The sequence below is a fragment of the Crotalus tigris genome, unplaced genomic scaffold, assembly GCF_016545835.1.
Source record: "Crotalus tigris isolate CLP2741 ecotype Arizona unplaced genomic scaffold, ASM1654583v1 scf7180000018006.973166, whole genome shotgun sequence".
In the NCBI taxonomy this organism is placed as follows: Eukaryota; Metazoa; Chordata; class Lepidosauria; order Squamata; family Viperidae; genus Crotalus; species Crotalus tigris.
This window is the reverse complement of record NW_024096771.1, coordinates 353009-380254: the sequence shown is the minus strand read 5'-3', so window position 1 is coordinate 380254 and position 27246 is coordinate 353009. Positions and strand designations below refer to the sequence as shown.

At 42.3% G+C, this 27246-nt stretch overlaps 1 protein-coding gene across 1 annotated transcript in view; it reads right to left on the bottom strand.

Moving 5' to 3' along the window:
* Positions 1-27246, bottom strand: part of LRRN3 (leucine rich repeat neuronal 3) — an 83763-nt gene that overhangs the window by 41881 nt on the left and 14636 nt on the right. The gene's annotated exons all lie outside the window — the stretch shown is intronic.

The following is a 27246-nucleotide window of genomic DNA, read 5'->3' as shown; positions in this document are numbered from 1 at the left end:
TTTGGTAAACTTGATGTAATGTTCAGTATATGGGAGAAAAAGAAAGATACACCCAACTGAATGCAGAATTCCAGAGAATAGCTAGAAGAGATAAGGATGCCCTTTTAAATGAACAGTGCAAATAAATAGAAGAAAACAATAGAATAGGGAGAAACAGAGATCTCTTCAAGAAAATTGGAGATATGAAGGGAACGTTTCATGCAAAGATGAGCATGATAAAGGACCAAAATGGCAAGGACCTAACAGAGGCAGAAGAGATTTTAAAAAGGTGGCAAAATCACACAGAAGAACTATACAAGAACGAGCTTAACATCCCTGTTAACCACGATGGGGTGGTCACTGACCTCAAGCCAGACATCCTAGAACAGTGATGGCGAACCTTTTAGAGGCCGAGTGCCCCAAAACTGCACTGCCCGCTGCCGCCCCCTGCTCTGCTCACATCCCGCCTGCCCGCAGGGTCACCACTGCCTCCACTGCCCGCCACAGCAGATTGCCCAGGCGGTCCTGCAGCATCATGGCAGCCACGTCCTCTGCCTGCTCCCCACAACAGCATCTGCACGCAAAGGGGCATGAGGGTGGAGTCTTGTCCCTGCCGCCCGGCTGCCATGTTCTTGGCTGCGCTGCTCCATACAGGCCAAGCCTGGGGGCAACTCTCCTCCAGGGGGCTGCTGGTGAGGAGGGACAGGCAGGGCTGGTGCGACCATGCACGTGCCCACAGAGAGGGCTCCGAGTGCTGCCTTTGGCATGTGTGCCATAGGTTCGCCACCCTGTCCTAGAATGTGAAGTGAAATGGGCCTTAAGAAAGCTGAGCAACAACAAATTTAGTGGAGGTGACAGTATTCCAGCTGAGCTATTCAAAATCTTAAAAGACAATGCAGTAACAATGCTACACTCAATTTGCCAGCAAATTTGGAAAACTCAACAGTGGCCACAGGATTGGAAAAGGTCAGTTTACATTCCAATTCCAAAGAAAGGCAATGCCAAAGAATGTTCAAACTATCGCACCATTGCACTCATTTCACATGAAAGTAAACTTATGCTTAAAATTCTCGAAGCTAGACTCCAGCAGTATGTGGATCAAAAACTTCCAGAAGTATAGGCAGGATTTCGAAGAGGCAGAGGAACTAGAGATCAAATTGCCAACAAATGCTGGATCATGGAGAAAGCTAGGGAGTTCCAGAAAAACATCTACTTCTGCTTCATTGACTATGCTAAAGTCTTTTATTGTGTGGATCACAACAAATTGTGGCAAGTTCTTAAAGAGATGGGAGTACCAGACCATCTTATTTGTCTCTTGAGAAACCTATGTGCGAATCAAGAAGCAGCAGTGAGAACTGGACACGGAACCACTGATTGGTTCAAAATTGGGAAAGGAGTCCGGCAAGGCTGTATACTATCGCCCTGCCTATTTAACTTATATGCAGAGCACATCATGAAAAAGGCAGGGCTAGATGAATCAAAAGTTGGAATTAAGATTGCTAGGAGAAATATCAACAACCTAAGATATGCAGATGATACCACTCTAATGGCAGAAAGTGAAGAGGAACTAAAGAGTCTCTTGATGCGGATGAAGAGAGAGAGTGCAAAAGTTGGCTTGAAACTCAACATTAAGAAAACCAAGGTCATGGCATCTGGCCCTCTCAATTCCTGGCAAATAGATGGGGAAGAAATGGAGGTAGTGACATATTTTATCTTCCTGGGCTCTAAGATCACCACAGATGGGGACTGCAGCCAAGAAATTAAAAGACGTTTGCTCCTGGGGAGGAAAGCTATGGCAAATCTAGACAGCATACTTAAAAGCAGAGACATCACCTTGCCAACAAAAGTACGTAAAGTCAAGGCCATGGTTTTCCCAGTTGCAATGTATGGCTGTGAAAGTTGGACCATAAGAAAGGCTGAGCGCCAAAGAATTGAGGCCTTTGAACTATGGTGCTGAAGACTCCTGCAAATCTCCTGGACTGCAAGACGATCAAATCGGTCAGTCCTGGAGGAACGTTGTCCATGGGGTCGCGATGGATCGGACACGACATCGCAACTAACAACAACAACCCTTTGAGGTGGGATGGCTTTAGGAACAAAGTCAACCAGCTTGCTCATCTTCTGGTTTCTAACCCAACATTTTAGCCACTACACCAAACGGTACATACTTTTGCTTTGTTTATATCAGTGGTTCTCAACTTTGCTTCACCACAGACTCCCTTTAAACACTTTTTGTGGACATTAGACCATAGCCAAGGAACCTCGAAGTCTTAAGATTTAAATCATAATATTTCTTCAAGCCTTTGTGGACCTCCTGTGATGACCTTGAGGACCCCCAGGCTGAGAACAACTGGTTTATATTATATTGCCTAAGGGAGCATAGTAGGGAATTTTGAAACCTTGTAAACTATTTTATGATTTTTCAGTTAAACAAGCAAAGCTATTGTCCTAGTCTTAATTATAGTATTTAAAATTCTATAATGTTACTGATTAACTTTTATATTACTTGGGTATAAGGCCTGTTTTATGGGCAACTTGTATTTGTATTGTGATATGCTGCTCATAACAATACAAGAGCATTAGAAAAATAATGTATACCTTTCTAAATGATTAAATTACTTAGTAATGAAAAAGCCTAAAAGCAAAAAAGAATGGCAATACATGAAGGCAAAAAGCTGTCTTTACATTTATGGAAGCTAAAGAAAGACCACGGAAGCAGCATGACAAGTTCAGCTGTCATGTGTGCATTAGAAAAAATAAGAGATACATTCCTTAATTACTATGTTTCTCCAAAAGTAGGACCTATCCCAAAAATAAGCCCTAGCTTGATTTTTGGGGATAGGGCTAATATAAACTCTACACCAAAAATAAGCCTACATTTTGGGGTAAGGCGCACACCTAAAAATCAAGCTGAGTGGGGGGTGGAGCTGTCCCATGCACCCACATCCACTTATCGTTGCAGCCAGGCCTCTCATGAATCGACACCATGAATCGATTCAATCGGTAACTCAGTTCACAGCTGCAGAGGCCTTTCCGGAAGATCTCTGACAGTGAAATGCAGGCTGAGGGGCATCAATCTGGAGCTCCATTCTCAGCTGCAGAAACATTTCTTTCGGCCATAGAAGTAGTGGGCCAACTGGGCGGGGCTGTTGGTGCCGCCGCCACAAGGTGAGACCTTGGAAAAAACACTCCCTGCAAATAAGACCTAGTGCCTCTTTTGGAGGAAAAAAAAAAAAGGAAATATTGGGTTTTATTTTGGGGAAAACACAGTAGGTAATCTTACCAGGTAGCTTTGGAACTGAATTTCAGAGGGCACACAGAGACATATCTTAAAGAAAATTCCCAGGAGAAATTAAGAAACCACTTTATAGAAATGTAAGTGGAAAGGGTCAGTTGAAAGGTAGTATTGTTTAGTAGTCAGTATAGATGCTGTGGGACAGATGAACAGTGACTAGACTAAGAGCAGCATTGATGACTGGTGAAAAAAAAAAACAGGATAAAAGGAACACTGTAGATAACCTTGAAATTGGAGAAGAAGGAAGATGGGTAGACAGATATGCAGAAAAGACTAAATGGTAAGATTTGAAAGTGCTTATAGCATCCCCATTCAGTTGAGTCAGTGAAATGTCTGAGGTTAAGAATATAGCAATACAAAGGGGAAACTTCTATTATTTGCCCTACATAGAAAGGTGCATATGTTAAAATATCATCAATGAAGGTCTTGACTAACTGGCAAAAGTAGGTCACTTTATATCAGTATAAAACTGATGTCTGTTGTGAATGTTTTCTTTTCAGAGAGCATGAGTTTTGTCCAGGGAGAGTAACTTTTTTAAAAAAGGTACCTTCGTTATATAAATATTCATGTTGATAATTCAAGGATAAGTCTTGGTGGAATCCAAGCATTGTATAATTTATCTGCAATCCACATGAAATGAATATTTCAGTTATCTGATTCATACAGTATTCCTGGCATACATTTTTTAGGTGTGCAATTCCTGCAAAATGTAGAAATAAAAAAGCTGAAATATTATGTCATGAAAACTCTTTGATGTGAAGAGAATAGTGTTCAGAGACAAATCTTTAAGAGGTTTCATTATAACTATGAAATTATGCCTCACTGATTTTTAAGTAACAAGTCTATGCCTAAGACATTTAATCAGAGAAAGAATTGCACTTATAGAAACTCATAGTCAAGATTATGTCAGTATGTCACCAATTAATTTTTTTTCCTCTGAAAAACCCATAAAAATAAAACTATTAGTGCACATACTTTTCATTTATATTAGTCTTTTATCTTATAAGTAGGGCTTTCTTTTGGAAATATTTGTTTGAAACACTAATTGTAAAACGTAGTTTAAAATGGTATAAACCATATAAATTAATTTCCAGCTTTATTTAGTGGGGAACAAAGATTAGGAGCATGAACATTTAAAGCAAAAGGTACATAAGATATGTTAGTTTTATATGCCCTTTATCTTTACAATAGCATCTTTCTGCTATTTCAGATAATAAATTAATTAATATCATATATAACTAATTTATAACTTTTTTAATTTTGAAAATATGTGTAAGGGAGAGAGAAAGGTAGAAATTTATTTTTATTTATTTATTTGAATTTATCAGCCACCTAACTCTACTAGACGCTGGGTGGCGTACAAAACTGGAAAATCCATAAAAACAACTGGCCTAGACTAAAACAATCTTATAAATAACACTATGAAACAAAATTAAAATGTAAATAAAGATCCTAGACAAACTCTAATATATCAACCCTAGACCAGGTTCCAAAGCCAGGTTTTCCAAGTTTTTTTGAACCATAAGAGAGATAGTGCAGTCCTTATCTCTGGAGTGATGCTAATCCAGAGAGTGAAGACTGTGACACAGAAGGCAAATTATTTATGAAGTAGTAAACATGGAATAAAAATATAATAAATTAAAAAGATGTTGGGTTTTCCTAGTGCCACAAGATGGTAGCATTTAATAGAGGACATCTGATACACACCCACTCTGCTGGAAGGTAAGGGCCAGACAGAAATGATTGGAAAGAAGTGGTCCCACACATATGCAGGCCTGATGTCATACAGGACTTTTTAGGTAATAACCAGCCCCCTTGAATTATACTTGGGGATAACTGGCAGCCAGTGCAGCTTGCATAGCAGTGGTGATAATGGGCATGTTGAAAGGTGCTTGTTACATCATGCACTGCTTCATTTTGTGCTTCATGGGTGGTCTTCAAAGGCACTCCCATGTAGAGCATATTGCAATAATCCAATCATAAGGTGATCAGAACTTGAATGCTTGTCTGAAGGGTCTGCCATTTGAGGACAGGTAGTGGTGGGATTCAAATAAATGAACAACCTGTTCTCTGCGTGGATGCAGGCCTGGGCCTCCGAGGCCTAGAAAGGACTTGCGGAAGTGACATCCATACACTTCCTGTGGGCCATTCTAGGCCTGGGAGGCCTCTTCCAAGCCACCGAGGCCTAGAATGGACTTCTGGAAGTGATATATACGCACGTCATGTGGGCTGTTCTAGGCCTGGGAGGCCTCCTCCAGGCCTCCGAGGCCTAGAACGGACTTCCAGAAGCAACTTGGGTTCAGCTGGTTCTCTGAACTCAACAACATTTAGCTACCGGTTCTCCCGAACCGATGTGAAAGGGCTGAATCCCACCACTGAGGAAAGGGTACAATTGGTACACAAGATTAAGTTAAGTTAAGTTAAGTTAAGTTAATTATTTAATGAACACTTCTGAATTTTGTGTGACTGTACCATATTAATAATCTTCCAGAGAATCTGAAAAAAGATAACGGTTACTATAGACCAGGGGTAGGCAACCCAAAACACTCAAACAGCCACTTGGACACGTTTCCCACCAAAAATAAAACACTGGGAGCCGCAAAACCCTTTTATATCTAAAATGAAGATAACACTGTATATATCCTTTTTTACCTTTAATGTGTGTGTGTGTGTGTGTGTGTGTGTGTGTGTGTAAAATAAAGGTAAAAAAAGGATCTATGCAGCGTTATCTTCATTTTCCCCTTTATGGATTACTGCCTTGTCATGGCGAAGGGGCTTGTGTAACTCAATGAAGCTATAAGCTATGCCATACAGGACCACCCAAGACAGACAGGTCATAGCAGAGAGTTCTGACAAAATGTGATCCACTGGATAAGGAAATGGCAAACCACTCCAGTATCTTTGCCATGAAAACCCCATGGACAGTACTAAAAGGCAAAAAGATAGGACGCTGGAAGATGAGCCCCTCAGGTCGGAAGGTGTCCAATATGCTACTGGGGAAGAGCAGAGGGCTAGTACTAGTAGCGCCAGAAAGAATGAAGCAACTGGGCCAAAGCCGAAAGGATGCTCAGCTGTGGATATATCTGGTGGTGAAAGGAAAGTCCAATGCTGTAAAGATTTTTTCTCCATAGGAACCTGGAATGTAAGATCCATGAATCAAGGCAAGCTAGACGTAGTCAAAAAAGAGATGACAATACTGAACATCGACATCTTAGGAATCAGCGAACTAAAATGGACAGGAATGGGTGAATTTAACTCAGATGACCATCAGGTATACAACTGTGGGCAAGAATCCCTCAGAAGAAATGGAGTAGCCTTCATAGTCAATAAAAGAATAGGAAAAGCAATACTGGGATACAATCCCCAAAATGACAGAATGATCTCAATTTGAATCCAAGACAAACCATTCAATACCACAATAATCCAAATCTATGCCCCAACCACTGGTGCTGAAGAGGATGAAATTGACCAGTTCTACGAAGCCCTACAGCACCTTATAGAATTAACACCAAAAAATGATGTCCTTATCATCATGGGGGATTGGAATGCTAAGGTAAGAAGCCAAAAGATAACCGGAATAACAGGCAAGTTTGGCCTTGGAGTACAAAATGAAGCAGGGCACAGGCTGATAGAATTTTGTCAAGAAAATACGATGGTCATAACAAACACTCTTTTCCAACAACCCAAGAGACAGCTCTACACATGGACATCACCAGACGGTCAACACAGAAATCAGATTGACTATGTGCTCTGCAGCCAAAGATGGAGAAGCTCTATACAGTCAGTAAAAAGAAGACCAGGAGCTGACTGTGGCTCAGATCATGAGCTGCTCGTTGCAAAATTTAGGCTTAAATTGAAAAAGGTAGGGAAAAACACTAGGCCACTCAGGTATGAACTAAATCATATTCCTGATGAATATACAGTAGAGGTGACAAATAGATTTAAGGAATTAGATCTGATAGACAGAGTGCCTAAAGAACTATGGATGGAAGTTCACAACATTGTACAAGAGGTAGCAACTAAAACCATCCCAAAGAAAAAGAAATGCAAGAAAGCAAAATGGCTGTCTGAGGAAGCTTTGCAAATAGCTGAGTAAAGAAGGGAAGCGAAAGGCAAGGGAGAAAGAGAAAGATACACCCAATTGAATGCAGAATTCCAGAGAGTAGCTAGAAGAGATAAGAATGCCTTCTTAAATGAACAGTGCAAAGAAATCGAAGAAAACAACAGAATAGGGAGGACCAGAGATCTCTTCAAGAAAATTGGAGATATGAAGGGAACGTTTCATGCAAAGATGGGCGTGATAAAGGACCAAAATGGCAGGGAGCTAACAGAGGCAGAAGAGATTAAGAAGAGATGGCAAAACTACACAGAAGAACTATACAAGAATGAGCTTAACGTCCCAGATAACCACAATGAGATGGTCACTGACCTCGAACCAGACATCCTAGAATGTGAAGTGAAATGGGCCTTAGAAAATTTGAGCAACAACAAAGCTAGTGGAGGGGACAGTATTCCAGCTGAGCTATTCAAAATCTTAAAAGACAATGCAGTAAAAGTGCTACACTCAATTTGCCAGCAAATTTGGAAAACCCAACAGTGGCCACAGGATTGGAAAAGGTAAGTTTACATTCCAATTCCAAAGAAAGGCAATGCCAAAGAATGTTCAAACTATCGCACCATTGCACTCATTTCACATGCTAGTAAAGTTATGCTTAAAATCCTACAAGCTAGACTCCAGCAGTATGTAGATCGAGAACTACCAGAAGTACAGGTAGGATTTCGAAGAGGCAGAGGAACTAGAGATCAAATTGCCAACATACGCTGGATCATGGAGAAAGCTAGGGAGTTCCAGAAAAACATCTACTTCTGCTTCATTGACTATGCTAAAGCCTTTGATTGTGTGGATCACAATAAATTGTTGCAAGTTCTTAAAGAGATGGGAATACCAGACCATTTTATTTGTCTCTTGAGAAACCTATATGCGGGTCAAGAAGCAACAGTGAGAACTGAACACGGAACCACTGATTGGTTCAAAATTGGAAAAGGAGTCCGGCAAGGCTGTATACTGTCGCCCTGCCTATTTAACTTATATGCAGAGCACATCATGAGAAAGGCAAGGCTAGATGAATCAAAAGTTGGAATTAAGATTGCTGGGAGAAATATCAACAACCTAAGATATGCAGATGATACCACGCTAATGGCAGAAAGTGAAGAGGAAATAAAGAGCCTCTTGATGCGGGTGAAGAAGGAGAGTGCAAAAGTTGGCTTGAAACTCAACATTAAGAAAACCAAAATCATGGCATCCGGCCCTCTTAATTCCTGGCAAATAGATGGGGAAGAAATGGAGTGAGTGACAGATTTTATCTTCCTGGGCTCCAAGATCACCGCAGATGGGGACTGCAGCCAAGAAATTAAAAGACGCTTGTTCCTGGGGAGGAAAGCTATGGCAAATCTAGACAGCATACTAAAAAGCAGAGACATCACCCTGCCAACAAAAGTGCATATAGTCCAGGCCATGGTTTTCCCAGTTGCAATGTATGGCTGTGAAAGTTGGACCATAAGAAAGGCTGAGCGCCAAGAATTGAGGCCTTTGAACTATGGTGCTGGAGAAGACTCCTGCGAGTCCCTTGGACTGCAAGGCGTTCAAACCGGTCAGTCCTAGAGGAGATCAACCCCGACTGCTCTTTAGAAGGCCAGATCCTGAAGTTGAAACTCAAATACTTTGGTCACCTAATGAGAAGGAAGGACTCACTGGAGAAGGGCCTAATGCTGGGAAAGATTGAGGGCAATAGAAGAAAGGGATGACAGAGAATGAGATGGCTGGATGGAATCACTGAAGCAGTAGGTGTGAACTTAAATGGACTCCAGAAAATGGTAGAGGACAGGAAGACCTGGAGGAACGTTGTCCATGGGGTCGCAATGGGTCGGACACGACTTCGCAATTAACAACAACAACAATCTTCATTTTAGATGTCACTTTCCTCTCTCTTTCTCTCTCTCTCTCTTTCTTTCCTCTCTTTCCTCTTTCTCTCTTTCCTCTAACTTTCTCTTTCTCTGTCTGTCTCTTTCTTTCCTCTTTCCTCTCTCTTTCTCTTTCCTTTCTCTCTTTTCTCAATCTTTTTTCTTTCCACTTTTTCTCTCTTTCCTCTCCCCCTCTCTTTTTCTCTCTTTCTTCTTTCTCTCTCTGTCCTCTCCCTCTTTCTCTCCCTCTTTCCTCTTTCTCTCTCTTTCCTCTCTTTCTCTCTATCTTTCCTCTTTCTCTCTCTTTCCTCTCTCTCTATCTTTCTCTTTCCTCTCTCTTTCTCTTTCCTCTTTGTCTTTCCTCTCTCTTTCCTCTCTTTCTCTTCTCTTTCTCTTTCCTCTTTCTTTCCTCTCTCTCTTTCCTTTCTCTTTTCTCTTTCTCTTATTTCTCTTTCCTCTTTCTCTCTTTCCTCTAACTTTCTCTCTCTTTCTTTCCTCTCTCTTTCTCTTTCCTCTCTTTTTTCTCAATCTTTTTTCTCTTTCTTTTTTCTCTTTCCTTTCCCCCTCTCTCTTTTTCTCTTTCCTCTCCCTCTTTCTCTCTCTCCCTCTTTCCTCTTTTTCTCTTTCCTCTCCCCCTCTCTCTTTCCTCTCTCTTCTCTCTCTTTCTCTTTCCTCTCTCTCTCTTTCTCTTTCCTCTTTCTCTTTCCTCTCTTTCTCTCTTTCCTCTTTCTCTTTCTCTTTCCCCTCTTTCTCTTTCCTCTTTCCTCTAACTTTCTCTTTCCTCTCTCTTTCTCTTCTCTTCCTTTCCTCTTTCTCTCTTTCCTCTCTCTCTCTTTCTCTCTCCCTCTCCCTCCAGGTGAAGAGAGAGTGAAAAGCAGATGGCGCCAAATGGACAGGGAGGGAGAGCAGGATGGGTGGCAGCAGCTCCCAGCCGCCCCCCCACCACATCCTCAGCTGAACGGGCAGGGAGGGGGAGCAAGACGGGAGGCAGCGGCTCCCAGCCCCCCCACACCACGTCCCCAGCTGAACAGGTGGGGAGGGGGAGCAGGATGAGAGGCAGCGGCTCCCAGCCACCACCCCCGCTGCGTCCTCAGCCGAACGGGCGTGGAGGGGGAGGATGGGAGGCAGCAGCTCTGGTGGTGGCGGCGGCAGCTCCAGCGGCAGCCACTGCAGCATGGTCAGGGTCCCTGCCACCCTCTGCCCGGCCCCCACCCCCGCCGCATCCTCAGCCACTTCACCATTGCAAGAGGAAGGCACCAAGGCTGGGTGCACCATGGGCGGCCGCATCGGCAATGGGGATTGCTGCCGTGGGGACGAGGGGGGTCCCGATCGCTGCCGGCCCTGCTGGCCTCACAGCCTAAGGTCTCCTCCTGCAGCAAAGTGGCCGAGGAAGGTGCCACCAATGGGGCCGAGGTGGGGCCATGTGGTGAAGAGCCCTGCGGCAGCCAGGCGAGCTTCATTCCTGACTGCCGCCCCACCTGGGGAGATATGTGGCCAGCTCAGCTTTCCAGGGAGCGCTGCCCCCGCCGGCCGCCGGCCCAGCAATGACTGCCGCCCGGCCCGGCGTGGGGAGACATGTGGCCGGCTCAGCTTCCCAGGGAGCGATGCCCCAGCTGAGACTGCCGCCTGGAACAAGTAAGCCGGGGGGTGCCACCTGCCCTGCGGCCGCTTCACAGCAGTGCTTCATGGACTCCCTCCCTCCCCCTGCCACTGACCCTCTGTCTCCAGCTCTGCTGCTGCTTGGCCAACAGTCATGCCGGCTGGGCATCGGAGGGGCTGCTTTCCCTCGGGGCTGCGGTTTGTGGAAGGGCTGGCTCGCTCAGTGGAGACTCGGGCGGGCCGCTCCCAGAGGTGATCTTGGGGCTTCCCCACACGGCTCCCCAGCCACATGCGCCTCAGATGGGGCCAGCCTGGGAAAGGGACTGCCTGGCCTTCTCCCAGGGGATGGGGCACCCAGGGGCAGGGCCAATCAGGAGCCCTGTGAGGGGGCACATGAGAGAAAGAGAGAGAGAGAGAGAAAGTGCCTCTCTCTCTCTCCTTGTCTCTCTCTGAAAATGGCAGGGGGAGGCTCCGGAGCCGCAGGGGATGGCTCAAAGAGCCGCCTGCAGCCTCGGAGCGACGGGTTGCCAACCCATGCTATAGACATATAGGATTTGCATCTTTTGTCAAGTTCAACCTGCTAATCTCAATTCAAGGAAGCAGATGAAAAATTAAATGTGGAAAAAATAATTATCACTGATTATGTCCATTGCATGTGCTTTATTTTTTTTAAAGTTACTGCATAATATGACAACAAAAAGATTGTATAATAAAAGATGGAAGTGTAACCTCCTCAAAATATAAGTAATTAAATGCAATAACACTAATTGTTATGATATATATTACAATAATCAAAAACAATATATTTTGTAGACAATAAATTAAACCATGATCATGTGAAATTATATTGTTCAGACTTTTTGTTTCCAATTTAAAAGCCAAGCTTGAGAGTATACACTATTCATAAGTCAGCTTTTGATGCTGAACACACAGTAGACTTTCCAAGAAACAGTCAGTGATGCTACAAATACTATAAAAGAATAAAAGAATTGTTTCATCCCAAGTACTAATTGTAGATCAGATGAATAGAAATTGGTCATATTTCTTGTGATGAAAAGTGACATCAATATTTTCTAATTCTTCTATGTGGATCATTCAGATTAGACTTTTCACAATTAGTTGCAGCTGCTAGATTTCTCTGATTCTCGAACTCAACTCAAAGCATCTCAAAGATAACAAAATATTTGTCCATTGGTTTTCACCTAGCTCTTCATGTAGGAAAACGTGGGATTAAATTTTCATGCTCACATTTACAGCAAATGAGAATAAAGTAGTATAGAATAATAGGAAGATGGGTAAATGATGAATAAATTTTAAATTAATGTGAGGAAAGCTAAATGAGATAACAGTTACAGTTTATACAGTCTACACACCCGTACTAAAATACCAGGTTTTTGACATGTAAAAAATCTGACCAAGATAAATCACTTCAGAATTCTTTGCACCTTTAATATAACATATAAACTGTACAATTCAATTGAAAAACAAACTAAAATCCTTTTTTTCTTTTGTCATTGAATTCTGTGAATTTGGTTGAAGTTGTTCAAATTGGCAACATATATTATGAAAACTTATTTTCAGTTAACTTAGATCCGTGGTGGCGAACCTATGGCACGTGTGCCACAGGTGGCATGCAGAGCCCTCCCTGTGGGCACGCACACCATTGCCCCAGTCCTAGGCCTCCGCCGCCATGTGCAAAAAAGAAAGGTTCAATCAATCAATTTCAACTTCTAGCAGAAATTTAAAAATCTCGCAAAGTTGGAATTGCTTGATTGAACTTTATTTTCAGTCCCACACAGCGGTGGAGGAAGTGACATAGCAGAGCTGGAAAAAAGGTGCCGTGCAGGGTGGGGGGAGCAGCGGGAGCCGGGCTCTCCATGCCAGGGGTGGGGCGGGCCCTGGTGCTTCCCTCCCCCTGGCAAACACCTGCCGAAGCATGGTAAGGTTGCCGCCCCTGCCCCCATCCAGATGCCCTCTCCTCCCCCAAGTATTTTTTTTACTAACCTGCCTTTGAGCTGCATTCCGTTTCTCCATTCACTTCTCAGCCTTCGCCACGTGTTTCTGGGACAAAAAAAAAAGTTCCATGAGACTTTCTAACTTCTCGCAAAATCTGATGGAACTTTTTTTTACCGATAGTCCCACAAACATGTGACGAAGGCTGTGAACTGAACGGAGAAATGGAATGCAGCTGAAAGGCAAGTTAGTAAAAAAATGCTTGGGGGAGGCGAGGGCATCTGGGCAGGGGTGGCAACCTTACCCTGGATGGTAGCGGGTGGGTTAACAGGGGGCGCGGAGGGCCCAGGAGGAGCTGCACAAAGCAGGAGGAGGGGAGGCTGGGTAGATTTTGGGCGCCACTCCTTGCCTCCTCCGTGCTGCCGCCGCTGCTACTTTGGCCAAAGCAACCCAGCCATCGCTGCTGCTGCCCCACCTAGCTCTGCTGCAGCCATGCTGCTGCCCCACTCCGGCCCCAGGCAGCTCTTCTGCCCTGCATGGCTGTCCTGCTCGTGCCTACGATCAGCCTCTGTGCCACCGCCACCACTGGCACCCCACAGTCCCACCTGGCTCCATTCCGGCCCTAGGCAGCGCCTGTCTGTGCAGCTGCTCTGCTCGCACCCGCTCTGAGCCTGCAATCAGGCTCTGTGCTGCCACCGGCCCTGCAGAAGTCGTGTATCTGGGCAGCTCGAGTGAGAACAAGGTGGGCTTTGTAGGGCTGGACCCAGTGCCCCTGAGTCCTCCCGTGATGGAGCCCTTCTGATCACCGGCTCTGAGGGCGGTGGCTGCGGCAGTAGTGGCAAACACGGCTTGATCCTCAGCAAGCCCCGTTTGCCCCCTCCTGCCCAATGCCACTGCCATGAGGCTGTGGAACAAGCTGGGCGGAGGTAAGGAACTGGTTCGGGGCAGTGAGAGAAGGGTGCTCTCCGAGGGTTGGATCGAAGCAGCGAGAGAAGGGCGCTCTGCAAGGGTTTGATTGGGGCGGTGAGTGAACAGTGCTCTGTAAAGGGTGGGTCGAGGCGATGAGAGCAGGGCACTCTGCGAGGGGTGGGTCGGAGTGGGAGAGGGTTAGGCAAGTTTCTGATTAAGCGTCAGCTTCAGAGGTGTGCAGGTCGTTTTCAGAGGAAGTTACTTTAAAACGGGGGAACACCTGTCTTAGTTATTGTTAGCGAGAAAGGCTTTGTTCTGACATGTGATAAGATGGTAAGTTCGAGGAGGCCGTCGTATTCCATTCAGCCATGGGTTAGCTTTTCCGTGATACATATAACTCTTGTTGTGTTTTTAAAAATGGTTTAAATGTCCAGGGGGAAAAATGCAGTGAGAAGCGCCCCACCGCCAGCCACTTCTCCCCGACGAAGTGCTCCATCATTGCTGCCGCCACTGCCCCAACCCAACCCTCACAGAGCACCATTTTCTCGCAGTCCCAACCCAACCCTGGCAGAGTGCCGTTCTCTCGCCACCCCCACCCAACCGTCTTAGAGCACCCTTCTCCCATCTCCTGCCTATCGTCACACCCGTCAGACCCCCTGGATCTCCCCCAACCCTGCCCGGCCCCCACAGGCATCTCTTCCCCATGAGCAATATCGAGGTGGCCATGCCCACACCCAGCCACGCCCACTGCAGCCACGCCCATCCAGTGGCCACACCCACCCAGTGGGCCATGCCCACCCAGCACCTGACGATAAATAAGTGGGGTTTGGGTTGCAGTTTGGGCACTCGGTGTCTAAAAGGTTCGCCATCACTGACTTAGATCATTCTTGTCAAAGTTTTGGTACTACAGCTATATGTGTTGCAAAGTCAGGACGCCTAAATATGCATGCTCCAATTCATGTGTAAATAAACATTAGTATATACATTTTACCTCAGTCTGTATAGTCTCCTGTTTTCTTTCTTTTGATTAGTAGCAGTCTGGTAACTGTCATTCAGCTGATCAGGATATAAATAAACATCAACCACTAGGCTTTTTTCCATTAATGGGAGTATGAAACCAGATATATTCTAACCTTTTTGCCAAGTAGGAAGAATTGACAGAATTCTGTGTGACTTCAAGGAATTACAGGCTGACCATGTATGTCTTAGATAATTATAAAATAGTATGATAAAGCCCAGCTACAATGTAATTCTGTAGATTAGAGTCTTGGGAAATATAATTTGGATGGATTTTTTTTTTTTATAGTCAAAGTGAAAACCAGGCCAGACAATATTTCTTTCAGACTGTACCAGACACTCTCCTCTGATATAAGATCCTGCATCTCTCATATGGATTTTTTTCTCTTTTCTTTAGTTTGCTTCTGAGCATGCTTTCTCCTCCTCTGTTCTGCACTGATGAATAATTACTGTCAGCTGTAGTATATTTTGGGTTTGAAATGTTGTCATACAGGTCAGAGATTAATGTTTCCCCTGGCGTATTTATGTAGTAATGTTTTACAAATTAAGCAAAGCAAATAAATCCACTGCATGTTGGGACTATTCGGGCATAACTGATACCTAATGGAAAACATATCAAAACAATGCAAAATGAGAGACCTCTTCTCTCAAAACACAAGCTCTAGGGGAAAAAATTAACACTACAAGGATAGTTCTCAAATGACATTTACAGTAGTGTATCTTAGAAACATAAGTGTCTGTTTGCATAAGACCTAAGTCAGTTTGTGTTAGTGTGCTTTGGGACATGATTACATTGGGTTTTTTTTGTGGTTTCTCCATCAACACAAATTGAGTCTAAAACTTTGAAAACCTTTAAGAAATAAGTATGGCTCACCTATGCAAAGACCTAACAACCAAAGTCCCTTTCAGTTTAGGCAGTGTCATTCTTGTGTTTCTTTTCTCTTTAATTAACCCAAGACTATAGTATATGACATAGTGTAAGTTTGGAATATAATACAGTATTAAGTATGATGTTATCATAAAGTAATGTGAATATAACACAATTCTAAATAATTCTTTTTCAAGTATCTAGCTAGTTCCCTTTAAAGGATATGTATCATGAGAAATCCTTATGGTAAGAATAGCCTGTTTAATGATAATACTATATAATTAACATAATGGCAAATATCAGCCTATTGAATCCTCAGGTAACAATCAGACACTCTATTAACATGGCATCGAAATCCATTCTTTCTTAAATCATAGACACACACAGAGTTGCATATTATGGTTGCTAAGGAAACAGGTTGATGTAACTAAATATAACACTAGTAAATTATTACTGCTAAAACAGTACCAATTTACCATATTGGTGTGTTTCATTTTTACTCTTTTTTGTGTTTTAAGAGTGTATATTGGGACATCCTCAGATGCTGTTACTTGAATCATATGCAAGTTTGTTTAATTATAGATTAAAATCTTGAAACTGTCCATATCACGGAAATATTTGGAACATACATTTCTGGAATTAATTGCATTGATTTTGTGACATTTTAATGTATGCATTTCACAATCTGAGGATGCTATCAATTCTATAGGAATATCTTGTTTTAAGATCCTACTATAGATTCATGTTTACCAGTGAAACATGAAGCTAGCACATACACCCCCCGCAAAAAAAAATCTTCTGTACCTTAGAAGAGCTTTATGGATTAAAATTCAATTTCTCTGTCACTGAGGGAATTGATATACTGTATCTTTAAGCTTTAGATAGTGTGAAATTATACATTGTCTATAATCAACTAAAACAAACAAAATGAAAATAGGTATGTACCGCATTCCCCAAACCATTAACTCCACTTTTCCTTTATTGATAGGATATATCTGTAAAAAGAAAGTAATCATATCTGAGTGAAAATTTTTGCAAAGTTACATCAAAGGATGAGCTCTGCAGAGTCAAGTCTATGGTCCTATGGTGGGTTATAATAAAATTCATTTGAAATACATTGTTTCTCAAAGTTTTCTGATATGGCAAGTTGGAGCTATACATTTTTTGAACTAGGGATACTATTAGTATAGATTGGAGGGTCTCTAGTAGCGGCTTTTCAGATTAACAGATTTTATTACTGCTGCTTGTGGATGGCTCTAGATTGAGCTGATACAGGCAAAAGAAAAGAAAAGAAAGAAGATTTCTTTCTCCCATATTTGGGCTGACAGGGTGTTCATTCAAGGTAAAAATCTCCTCCCCCTGTCTCTCTCCTGATACAGCTGACAAAGTGAGGAGAGCCTGTGGCTTAGAGGTTATAACAACTGCCTAACATGCAGATAGCCCAGGTTCGAATCTCAGAAGAGTAAGTTTGGCTGAAGAGAGTTAAAGGAACTCGAAATAGCTATACCATTCTCTCTTTATTCTTTGTTAGCAATATATATATATATATATATATATATATATATATATATATATAGGCAATAGCTCATGGAATTACACTAGTCTCATTAGTACAGGAAGCTGTAGGCTAGAATATCCGTATTTTACTTGGTACTTGTTCCTATTGTGGGGCATATTCCTACTTCATGATAATCTCATAATGTAAGGTGACATCTGGAAAACTATATCCAAGAGAACCTAATATTTCCAGGTAATATTTAAAAATCCCTTTGTCCACACATCCAATATTGTCTCATTTCAAATAGGGAGGAATAGCAATCCATCAAAACAATCAATCTAATAGTCATGGGCAAGCCCACAACTTGGATTACAGGCAATAATATGAGCCAGTTAAGACATTAGAGACAGTGTAGTCTGTTTCAAATGTACAGACAAACCTTGATTTATGACCATACAAACAAATGTTTGAAGCTACAACAGGGCAGAAAACAGTGATTTATGACAGATCCTGGTACTTATCACCATCACAGGGTTCCTGTAATCACATGATCAACTTTGGGTGTTTGATAAGTGGCATGTATTTACAATGTGACTGCAATTTACAACCTTCCCAAGGAACTTCTGACAAGCAAAGTTAACAAAAAAGTCAGATTCCTTAACTGTAAATATTTGGTTAATGACTATGGTAAAAACAGTTATAAAATTAGATACAATTCCCTTAACAACTACATCACTTAGCAACGGAAGACCAGTCATGATCATAAGTGGAGGACTACCTGTAATCTATAGGAAAATGAAAGCTAGATAGCCAATGCAAAACTCAATTTTGTCAGTGCTATGTTTAGAGGTTGAGAGAAAGAAAAATCCTTCTTATGAAATTAAGAATAAATACATATAAATTCTCTGTCAACTCTACAATGAGCCTGGCTGCAGCCATCTTTCTTTCATTCTAGGTTGCCACATAGAAAGGAGGGAGGGAGACTTGCCCAGGTGCTTCACTAGTCAAAATAATCTTCTGTCCTGTGGGAACCAAGGTCATCTGGGCGTTGATCAGGGACTGGGCATTGTATAAGAAAGTCCGCCAAATGAATGTATTGGGGTTGTAGTGATGGCATAGTTTTGTGGGTGGGACATTATTCTTTGTAAATGGGAAATTTTTAGTGGGAATTTCAGATTTGGTTTCACTTTTGATCGTGCCAATACTTTATAACTAATAAACATGTTCTTTGAGAAATTTTCAAGCCTTGGAGTTCTGCTTTATTTGTCTCTGTCCATCGGAACCATGACATTGTTAATTTTAGGGTTGGGTCAGATGGGTTCCTATACTCTTGGCTTTCTGGAACAGCCTCAAGACCTGGTTCTGCCAATTTGCATGGGGTCTAAGAGTGGCATGCAAACCCCAGGGTTCAGTGAAAAAGGGTCAGATGAGTTCCCCCCTCCTGTGCCATAGAAATTATGCCAGAGGCTAAACTGCCAAAACCAAAGCTATATTTGATGATCCAAAGGGAGCTGGAGGAATTGCGGTTATTTATTGACAAAAACCTCACCTGAGGTTTCATCTACCCAGTATGACTGCAGGTAGCAGCCCCTGTTCTATTCCAAGAAAAGAAGGGTGGGATGCTTCATTTATGTGTTGATTATAGAGAGCTCAATGGGAGTGTGTGAAAAATGTCTACCCCCTGCCCCCAATGAAGGACATGTTAGCCCATTTGGCTAAGGGCAGGGTATTCAATAAATTAGACCTGTGAGAAGCCTACTATCTTGTGTGAATCAGGGAGGGAGAAGAATGGAAAAATGCTATCAATTGCCTGTTGGGATGTTTCCAGTTCAAAGTCCTCCCCTTTGGTCTTCAGGGAACTCTGCTGTGTTCATGCAACTAATCAATGAGGTCCTATGTAAGCACCTATATAAGAGGGTTCTAGTGTACTTGGACAATATTTTAATTTACACTGAAACTAAGGCTGAGCATGTGAAACTGGTGAGGTCTGTATTTAAGAAACTACGAGCCATCAAACTTTACACCAAACTTTCCAAGTGCGAGTTTCACCAAAGCAAAACAGACTATCTAGGCTACTGCATCTCACACGAAGGAATTGAGATGGACCCTTAGAAGGTCAGGGTGGTGCTGGAATAGGCTCCACCCTGAACCAGGAAGCAGCTGCAAAGTTTCCTGGGCTTCATAAATTTCTACTGGCAGTTCATCCCATCTTTTGCCTAAACAGTGCTCCCTATTACAAACCTGTTAAAGAGAAAAGGGGAGAACAAACCCAAACCCAGTCTGCCTCTGAAATGGACTCTGGAATGCCAAGTGGCATTCAAGAAAATTAAACAGTTTGCAACTGAACCAGTTTTAAAGCACCCTGATCCGAATGCTCCCTTTGTCATTCAAGCCAACACTAGCAATGTGGCTGTAGGAGCTGTGTTGCTACAGGAAAATGCACTTACACCTCTAAAAAGCTATCAGGGACTGAACAAAGGTGGGCAGTATGGGAGAAGGAGGCTTATGCTGGGTGCTTCTGACCTGGAGGCACTTCCTTGCCTTTCAAAGTATGAACTAATCATAAAAATCTAGAGGCACTGAAGACCCCACAGAGGCTATCGTCCAAGCAAGTGCAATTGGCACAGTACTTTAACCGTTTCAACTTATTATGCCACCTCCTGGGGGGGGGACTTTTTAGCAGATGTGCTATCGCAAATGCCTCAATACAATTCCTCTAAATCAGAAGTAATCAAACCGCTGCTCCCATCACACCAATTGGGTGCCCAAGTTATCACCCAAGAGCCAATGAAGGAGAGGCGTCCACTAGATAACGAAGTGACCGTGACTCTTAAGGCTGCACTGAAAGAGGATAAGTGATTTCAAAGTCAAGGGAATATCTGCTCTGTCCAGGAGGGACTAGCTTGGGTAGGGGCTAAACTCTATGTACCGAAGAGTCAAAGGCTGACAGGTTTTGGAAAAAGCCGTAACTCCATGATTGCAGGACATTTTGCTTTGTAAAGACTTTACATCTGGTAAAAAGGCAGTTTTGGTGGCCGTCTCTGAAAAAGGATACTGACATTTTCCCACAGGCCCAGAATGAGTGGGTTGATCACTGCCATATTAGGGCTCCTAGACTGTTAAGGCGCTTTCACAATCAATACTCCTAATGTCAATTCTACAACAAATCTGGCTGCAGCCATCTTTGTCGTTCTAGGTTGCCACAAGAAAGGGAGGGTGGACAAAGTATTTCTGCTAGTCTAAACACGAATGATTCCTATGGGAACCAAGGTCATTCCCACAGAATAGAGAAGGAAAAGGAGGGACATTCTAATAGAAAGCTTGCCAAGGAGTTCTATTGGATAGTGTGATTGATAACATAGTAGTGGAGTGGGAACTACAGTATTATACTGAATTACTTTGAACCTTTGGGGGGAATTTTAGATTTGTTTCACTTTTGACCGTGCCGACATTATGTAGCCAATAAACATGTTCTTTGAGGAAATCTCATGCCTTGGAGTTCTGATTTGTTTGGTTTCCTCAGTTGGAAACTTCACACCTAAATGATTTTTCCTGCTTTACCCTTCTTCTCTCCCTGTTTCTTTTTGTTCTGTTCTACAGGACTGATGTCATTATTCAGGTGGGCAGCATATCAGGTCCACCATTGTGTCCTGCCATTCTGTTGCAGGGGAGGGAGGATGGCTTTCTGGTTTTTTTTTTTTTTTTTGCATGCTTTTGTTTTTGCTATAACTGCTTGGGAATTAGGGAGGGCGATTGTCTTCGGAGATGGAGCAAACTCTCTTCCAGTCGGTTCCAGCCTGGTTCAAAGGCCACCATGCCTTGAGAGTGACCTATTATTGCCCAGCACCTTAACGTTCTCAAAACAAACTTGTGGCATCACATTGGCTGCCAGTGGACTGTTCAGGTGGGTTGGGTTTGGGGAAATGGAAGAATTGCTTTATGCTTGGTGCAGGACCTTCAGATTCCACCTGACTTTTCTGCAATCACTTTCTCTCAGTAGAAGTTCTTTTGATTCAACCCAATGGAGTCAAGAGTTTTGCTTTCTTGAGGGACCAGCTGAGGCTGGTTCTTACACAAAGCTAATTTCTGAAACTTCTTTCAGTTTTGAAGCTGTATGGAAGTCATTCAAGTTAGGCAGTGCCAAAAAAGACAGACTGCATATGGTGCACTGACATCTTTCAGACTTCAGACTGCCATGCAAAACAGTTTCATGGACTAACTGTATGAAACTACATCATACCAGCAGTTCAAAACAATAAGCATGTGGTTTTATTGGAATTTTTAACATTGCACTAATTGATTAATTTTCTCAGAAATAAAAACAAAGAGGGCTAACAGAAATTACTTCATCATTGTTTTACTCAGATGTGGTAAGGAATGATTAAGGGAGCCAATGGTTTATATAGTTACATCTGGAAGAGAATATATATATATGTATATATATATATATATGTATGTATGTATGTATGTATGTATGTATGTATATATGTATATATATATATATATATATATATATATATATATATATATATATATATATATATATGTCTTTGGTTATTTGGGTTTTCTCCCGCGTAGAATTGGAAGTGTCTTGGCGACGTTTCGACGAAGTCCCATTCGTCATCTTCAGGCTGGTGTTTTCAGCTTCGTGCTTCGAGGAGCAATTGCTCCTCTTTTTCAGCTTCGTGCTCCTTTTCAGCTTCGTGCTCCTCGAAGCACGAAGCTGAAAACACCAGCCTGAAGATGACGAATGGGACTTCGTCGAAACGTCGCCAAAACACTTCCAATTCTACACGGGAGAAAACCCGAATAACCAAAGACCTACATACAAACACCCGCAAAAACCTCAGAAAACATATATATATGATTCCTGGGTAGACTCATGTTAAACAATAAAATATACGAACACCAGGAAGTTACAAAACTATAAAAAACTAAAACTATTAAGAGTATGGGCAATGTGTGACCGTCCCTCCGGAGGAAAACAATGTAACATTACGTGCCTTCAGCAAAGAGGGTTGACGGAGGAGATGAGCCTTGGAAATGCCCGGATAGGGAATATTCAGCAGCTGAGTAACTCTCCACCTGCGGAAACATATGTCCATCTCCCATGTGCATAGGAGTGTATTGACAACCAAGAGCCAACTGCCGATGAATCGAGGGTCTCCCCAGGAACAGTGAGGAGTTTGACAAAGAAGCGATCTTGTACAGACCCCAGACTATTAAACAATCATGATTTGAATGATTGGAATGTCACGTGAAACTCCACCGGCGATCCTGCAACTAACTCCACCCATGACATTTCCCTATTGAGCTGCTCTTGCCTTGGGAATGCAGGAGAACTACAGGGAGATGGGGAGGCTGTTTGTTATAATCTTAGAGCCTCCACATGCTCCCACAGATATTTGAGAGGAACGGCCCCCCGCAGGAATGTACAAGGAGATGCAAGTCATGATCGCAAGGACCCCGCCTCTCTCCCTTTAAGGAGGATTGCACACCCCCAAGTAATGAGTGAATGTATAAACAACAGTGAGGGGACAGCCCCCTCGGGAGAAGGGGTTAACAATCAACTTGTGGGTGCCACGAATTCCGGAGAGGATGTTAAAATCACCCCCATTGAAGAGAAAATAGAAAGGGGAGTTAACAAAGTGATACGAAGGATCGGGAAACAGGATGATACAAACACAATGGAATCCTGGGCTACAGAGACGAACAATGAGAATATAGTTGTGAAGGAGGATCGTAAACAGAGAAACAGGGGGAGGAGAATGGAAGCAGGGAGTACTAAGAGGGAGGATGAGGAGAATAAACAACATAAACACAGACAGTGCACATTTAACTACGTAGAATCAAAGAGTCCCCCCGACTTACAGTCATACAAAGAAGGGAGGAAGAGCTGTGGTATCAGCACAAGCAAGGAAAGTGAGGAAATTACACCTTGCAATACAGAAACTATGATCAAAATGCAGGTGGATTGGCTGGGACCCATGACGAGGTCAAGAAGCCGGGCGCAAAGAATGCCACATTTATAAATAACTTCTCCCATCGACTGGACGCTACCCTGATGATGCTGGCAGAAGCCAGCAAAAGCTTGGTTTTATTCTGGTTTTATTAAAACTTTTTATAGTTTTGTAACTTCCTGGTGTTCGTATATTTTATTGTTTAATATATATATCCACCTGCGTTTTGATCGTAGTTTTTGTATTGCAAGCTGTAATTTCCTCACTTTCCTTCCTTGATACAATTATGCAGGAATGCTAGCTTGCAATAGTTATCAGCAACACGCAACAAGCTAGCATTCCTGCATAATTGTATCAAGGAAGGAAAGTGAGGAAATTACAGCTTGCAACACAAAAACTACGATCAAAATGCAGGTGGATTGGCTGGGACCCATGACAAGGTCAAGAAGCCGGGCGCAAAGAGCGCCACATTTATAAATAGCTTCTCCCATCGACTGGACGCTACCCTGATGATGCTGGCAGAAGCCAGCGAAAGCTTGGTTTTATTCTATTAAAACTTTTTATAGTTTTGTAACTTCCTGGTGTTCGTATATTTTATTGTTTAACATGAGTCTACCCAGGAATCACCATTTTGTTTTTAATATTCATATATATATATATATATATATATATATATATATATATATATATATATATATATATATATATATACATACATATACACACACACACACACACACACACACACACACACACACACAGAGTCTATCCACTCTGCTCTATTTAGCCTTTAGAAAGAAAGAAATTGTCAGAGCAAAGAGATTTTCTGTGGGGCTGTTGTGGATGCTGAAAATGAATTATTATAGAATAGAATCAGTTTTATTCATGCCACTGTGATCACATAATTACTGTGAACTTGTATAACTTTCATATTAATGTTCAATTCATTAAACTTACAAAGTTAAATATTTCAAAGCAGTCATATTCTAATGACTTTTGGAATATTGCAACTAGTGGCTTACTTGAGGAATGAGAAGCAGCACAGTTCTCTAATTCTGAGGTATTGAAACAAAATCAAGTTTGTGTTTCTTGGTGGAGATGGAATGACATGATGAGTCCTCTTTGTTGTTCCTATGTGACTATACTATTTGAGTTTTTATTCCATTTAAAATATGTGTACTTTTAATTATCTATATTCCATTAACTAAATTACAAAAATGAGAGATTGTGTGGACATTCAGAATACCACAACAGAGGCTTCCAGTTTTGATGTTGTGGCAGGACAGACGCAGGAAGACAGGGTTCCATCTTTCGCATTCGATTTCTCCCCACTGGGGACCCTGCAAAGGATCGAAAGTTGTCCCGTAGAGGTGACAAGCAAGGAGGGGGACCCTTGTTGATCGTGCGAGGGTGGCAGCCCTTCTGTTTGATCTGAGGAAGCCCTCCAAACTGGTGGGGGAAAGACTGACTACATTCATATAGCCAGTCAGAAGCTTCTGACAACGGAAGATAATAAGCACTAACAAGCAACCTTTCAGCAACATGGATGAAACTGGGTGAGAATCTACCCTCTCTTTAAGACTTTAAGAACTTTTCCTGGAAAATACTGCCCAAAGCACCCTCCCCGATGAGAGAGGAAAAGGGAATTTCCACCCCATTCCCTCAGGAAAAAAAAAGCGGTGAATTAATTACTTGGGAGAAACAGAGAAAATTACAAGATTAATTTGAAATTAATATACATTTATGGCTTTAAAATTTGGGGACTAAAAGTTCTTTTGAGACTTTTTTTAAGAGATTTGAAAAGCTTACATTATAAGTTGAGATTTAAAAAACTGGAAAACGGCACTAATGATATCTAGTGGTGAATTACAGCACTACAATTTGTTATGCATAAAGGAAACTTCCCCTTTATGGATTACTGCCTTGTCATGGCAAAGGGGCTTGTGTAACTCAATGAAGCTATAAGCTATGTCGTACAGGGCCACCCAAGATGGACAGGTTATAGCAGAGAGTTCTGACAAAATGTGATCCACTGGAGAAGGAAATGGCAAACCACTCCAGTATCTTTGCCATGAAAACCCCATGGACAGTACTAAAAGGCAGAAAGATATGATGCTGGAAGATGAGCCCCTCAGGTCGGAAGGTGTCCAATATGCTACTGGGGACGAGCAGAGGGCTAGTACTAGTAACACCAGAAAGAATGAAGCGACTGGGCCAAAGCCGAAAGGACGCTCAGCTGTGGATATATCTGGTGGTGAAAGGAAAGTCCGATGCTGTAAAGATTTTTTCTCCATAGGAACCTGGAATGTAAGATCCATGAATCAAGGCAAGCTAGACCTAGTCAAAAAAGAGATGACAAGACTGAACATCGACATCTTAGGAATCAGCGAACTAAAATGGACAGGAATGGGTGAATTTAACTTAGATGACCATCAGGTATACTACTGTGGGCAATAATCCCTCAGAAGAAATGGAATAGCCTTCATAGTCAATAAAAGAATAGGAAAAGCAATACTGGGATACAATCCCCAAAATGACAGAATGATCTCAATTCGAATCCAAGGCAAACCATTCAATATCACAATAGTCTAAATCTATGCTCCAACCACTGGTGCTGAAGAGGATGAAATTAACCAGTTTTATGAAGCCCTACAGCATCTTATAGAATTAACACCAAAAAATGATGTCCTTATCATCACGGGGGATTGGAATGCTAAGGTAGGAAGCCAAAAGATAACCGGAATAACAGGCAAGTTTGGCCTTGGAGTACAAAATGAAGCAGGGCACAGGCTAATAGAATTTTGTCAAGAGATTACGATGGTCATAACAAACACTCTTTTCCAACAACCCAAGAGACGGCTCTACACATGGACATCACCAGACGGTCAACATAGAAATCAGATTGACTATGTGCTCTGCAGCCAAAGATGGAGAAGCTGTATACAGTCAGTAAAAACAAGACCCGGAGCTGACTGTGGCTCAGATCATGAGCTTCTCATTGCAAAATTTAGGCTTAAATTGAAAAAAGTAGGGAAAAGCACTAGGCCACTCAGGTATGAACTAAATCATATTCCTAAATATACAGTAGAGGTAACAAATAGATTTAAGGAATTAGATCTGATAGACAGAGTGCCTGAAGAACTATGGATGGAAGTTCGCAACATTGTACAAGAGGTAGCAACTAAAACCAGCCCAAAGAAAAAGAAATGCAAGAAAGCAAAATGGCTGTCTGAGGAAGCTTTGCAAATAGCTGAGGAAAGAAGGGAAGCAAAAGGCAAAGGAGAAAGAGAAAGATACACCCAACTGAATGCAGAATTCCAGAGAATAGCTAGAAGAGATAAGAATGCCTTTTAAATAAACAGTGCAAAGAAATAGAAGAAAACAACAGAATAGGGAGGACCAGAGATCTCTTCAAGAAAATTGGAGATATGAAGGGAATGTTTCATGCAAAGATGGGCATGATAAAGGACCAAAATGGCAGGGACCTAACAGAGGCAGAAGAGGTTAAGAAGAGATGGCAAAACTACACAGAAGAACTATACAAGAATGAGCTTAACATCCCAGATAACCACAATGAGATGGTCACTGACCTCGAACCAGACATCCTAGAATGTGAAGTGAAATAGGCCTTAGAAAATCTGAGCAACAACAAAGCTAGTGGAGGTGACAGTATTCCAGCTGAGCTATTCAAAATCTTAAAAGACAATGCAGTAAAAGTGCTACACTCAATCTGCCAGCAAATTGGAAAACTCAACAGTGGCCACAGGATTGGAAAAGGTCAGTTTACATTCCAATTCCAAAGAAAGGCAATGCCAAAGAATGTTCAAACTATCGCACCATTGCACTCATTTCACATGCTAGTAAAGTTATGCTTAAAATCCTACAAGCTAGACTCCAGCAGTATATGGATCGAGAACTACCAGAAGTACAGGCAGGATTTTGAAGAGGCAGAGGAACTAGAGATCAAATTGCCAACATACTCTGGATCATGGAGAAAGCTAGGGAGTTCCAGAAAAACATCTACTTCTGCTTCATTGACTATGCAAAAGCCTTTGATTGTGTGGATCACAACAAATTGTGGCAAGTTCTTAAAGAGATGGGAGTACCAGACCATCTCATTTGTCTCTTGAGAAACTTATATGCGGGTCAAGAAGCAACAGTGAGAACCGGACACGGAACCACTGATTGGTTCAAAATTGGAAAAGGA